Below are 3,783 nucleotides of genomic sequence, written 5' to 3'. Positions count from 1 at the left end.
GCCACACAAAGCGAAAACACGTGCTTTTTAAAGCTGTCACCAATTACGTGGCCGCAGAATGGTCTCGCCCATTCACAATGGTCTGCTTTATTTTGTACTGTACTCAGGCCATAACAACACAGTGCACTCACATTGAATGACAAGGAACGAAGTAATGGCTCTAAGGAAAAGCCTTTCAGCGTGCCGTCTTTTTCAGTGAGTGACCACTCGATGATGCGGTTCCATCGAGCGGCCGCATTGGTACCAACCGCTGCCTCCACACGCTAATAGAACAACAGCGGGCTAACGGGGTCGCATTTTTTATTGTGGCAGTGAGGCTTCAATTTTGGATTTCGAAGTGGTCTGTCTGTATGTCTGAAATTTACTTGACCTGAAATAAAATAATCGGAAATGTTTTACGGCCGCGAGTGAGCTTCGAACCGGGGTGGCGAGAACACATCAGTTTTGCTGGCTACTCCATTAGACAAGTGCAACACCGCCGCAGCCGAAAATTCTGCGTCCTAAAATACCAGTCTCTTGCGCTGTGTTTTGGATATCATCGTCTTCATCAACTGCATCTGTGCGCAACGGCACCGAACACCGAAACAGCACTGAAAACCGAAGTGCTAGCACTCCTAATTGCATTTGGCGAAACCACGCTAAATCATCCGACATTTGTTTTTGTGCCACTCATTACCTGTGCCATGCGCTGTACTTTTAACAATGCTGGTAGAATTCCTTAGGTTGGTGGAAGGCATTAAAGAATGTAACTGATCTTCAGCAGGAACTCTGATATCCTTTCTGGCAGATTTTTGTCAGCGTCTGGAGAGACCCTTTGCCAGGACTGGCACATTAGCGGTTGTGTTTTTTTTTTTTGACAGCCTGGAGACAAAAGTGCATCCATGACCGTTCCGGGCCGTTATCACAGAGGCGCCGACTACGTCATGCTTCACACCGTAGGGGGCAGAAACACAGCACATTCAATAAGCAACCATGGACTGCGCTCCACAATTCGAGGAAAAATAAAAGGAGGAAAAAAAGAAAGGCAGGCAAAAGCACAGCAAGACACCCCTCCCCATTGTCCTTTTCTTCCTCCCCCTTACCATCTGCAATCGGGTGCCCGTGTACCTCTTGGAAAAGAATTTCGCCCTACCTAAGCACCAGCTCACATCCTTGACCCTTCGCGTTACCGCCTCTCCCACTTCTTCACCGTTTGATGCTGCGAGCCATGCGTCTTGTTCTCGTAGCCTTTGTGGGAAGAAAACTGCCAAAAATTTTGCCCGAAGGGTAGAGGGAAATTCAAGGAAGCTTTGGTTAAGACGATTCCCAATTCTTGCTTATTTATTTTAAAAACAAGCGATAACAGCAATGGCATATCGCTTTAAGCATGCGGCTCGAGGACAGTGTGTGATTCGTTCCCCAGTGCCGCCGTTTACCCACTGGTTTCCAATGGGCACAAGTTCTCTCGATGCCTGGCGCTTGGTTTCTTTGAGCTGAAGCGCTCGGAAAATGGTCTTTCACCTAACCTATTAAAACTCATCATCAGCAAAAGAAAACATTTCTAAGAAATGGATACCCAAGATTCTTCACTCGATGTATCATCCAAAACCTAAAAGATGCAACGAAAACAACTGTATATGCTTATATGCGAAGGACACGCCGGTGGCAAAATCACGTATGCAGCTCGTACGTAGAAGGTGTCAGCGAAACCTTGACCACCATTATCGGACGCCTCCTCTGCCCCTTCAAAGACAGTCATCCTAAAGAAAATGCCTAAGGCGGGGTCATGATGCAATATACACCTTTCTTCGAGTGCTTGGTGTCGAAGGCTGTGGAAACCAATCATGGTGCATTTAAAAGTCGCTGGATAGTGTTAATCGTTCCCTGGAAACGGCTCCCTCTTCTTACTCCCGCGGTTTGTGTGCTTATAAAGCCCCTGCAACTCCAAGGGAGCCACACCTTGAAGAAGTAGTAGTTTGCCAATCGCTTCAGAGGCAACAACAACTGACGAAAATACAAAAAGGAAAAAAAATTTCCGGCCCGGCGATTACTATCTAATCTCTCAAGCACAGGAATTGCAACCGGCTATTATTATTATAAAGGCAAATAGAGAGGATGGGGAGAAGTAAATAGGAGAGTGACAGAAAAAAATATTAAAAAACGGGGGTAGGTTTGCACGCCATATGCAAAAAAAAATTAATATGTTCGCGCTACTCTTGCGACAGTGCTTATAAGTACTGTTGCACATATTCGCAACACGGTAAATTCACTGCATATTCAGGACCGCGCACGTAGCGTCCTGTCGCTATCGCTCTTGCGAGCGGCACATTGCACAAGCGGGCTGGATGGAGCACCCAGCCGCCGCGCTGGAGATAACCACTAAGCTTTGAAACGTCGTGTTATCGGACAATAACTTCTGTTCATTTCTCAGCAAATTTAAATCATAATGTTTAACGGGGGTTTGATTCTTGATTGCTGCTCTGGGTAACGGCGTAGTTACTAGCTTGCCGTACTGATGGCCTATTCTTCAGAATAGTTCCCAGCATGCCATTCAATGAAGTCTTCGTTAGCGGTTCATGGTTTACGTACACCGTTGACATAATTGCCGAAACTAGCATCGATTACAGCAATGGTAAAGCCCTTATCGACGGCGAACGATTGAATCGTGAGAGGCACTGTACCAACCTAGAAAAAAATGTTGTGAACTACCACACAATAATTTTTACATTGGACAAATCAGCTACTGCCATAAAACGCAGCATCAGGTTTGCTGCCTCTTATAGTGCAGCACTCAGTCACTTAAACGCGTCCGTGCTGCACTTTCACCACATCGACAAAACTTTCGAAGAGCTGTCTGCTATTGAGGCTAATAACTGGAGTGTTAAAATGTAGCCAATAATACACGATTTAAAATTTTCAATGCACAGTGCAAGAACCATATACAAGTATTGGTGAGTGAGCTCTAAGTAAGAGCGTCCGGGAATTACGCATTTCACTGCTTGAACGAAAGTACCTGGAAGTTTCATTGCTTTGCACTGTTAATGCGCACGCAATTCCAGTATCACCTATGGCCGTGTCGTGGGGTCACTGCATGCACCTAAATAAGTGTACCTGTCAAGCAAAAGAGTCTCCTTATAATTTCCTCTATACACCTCATAGTAGGCACGCGCTTTCTTGTAGGACTTATGTAGCAGCCCATGGTCGTAGCCTCACACCGATGAGGGAACTTTTGATAAAAGTGCGCATTCGTACGGCATGGCTCAACCTCCCAGAGGAACCTACCAAAACAGGGGCACTGTAGCAGGGACACTGTAGCAGGGCCACTGTAGCAGGGACGTGCGGCTTGCCAACACACCGAGAGAGGGCGCCACGCGTTTCTTGCCGGTGCGGGGATTCATAATAAAAACAAAAACAGCGCAGCAAATCTTTTGCTCCAGTGAAATGTAAAATACTTTATAGTTATTTTAATGTAGGACATTACGCTACCTGATGCTCCGAGAGCTTGTCGATGTATTTTAAATTAGGGCTTTGGTGAGCGATGAAGTGAAGTCAAGTGGGGTATTTTTCGGGACCTCGCCGTAGGCTCCATGCTATCGTAGCTCATTGCCCATGGTAAACGCAATATGTAAGCTACATTGGTGAAACTCTACTAAAAGAAACTTTAAGAAGCATTTAACATATAGGCGAGAGAGCTAATCTCTAACTTTTATGCGCGACTAGGTATAATTTTTATTTTTCATCGCCTTTGAGTTACGCACAGTCGCGCCGCCGGCTGTCGCGAGATGGCGCGACCGGTTTTTCGAG

The sequence above is a fragment of the Amblyomma americanum genome, chromosome 1 (genome assembly GCF_052857255.1).
Source record: "Amblyomma americanum isolate KBUSLIRL-KWMA chromosome 1, ASM5285725v1, whole genome shotgun sequence".
NCBI lineage: Eukaryota > Metazoa > Arthropoda > Arachnida > Ixodida > Ixodidae > Amblyomma > Amblyomma americanum.
The sequence above is the reverse complement of the archived record's forward strand: the minus strand, read 5'-3'. Positions refer to the sequence as shown.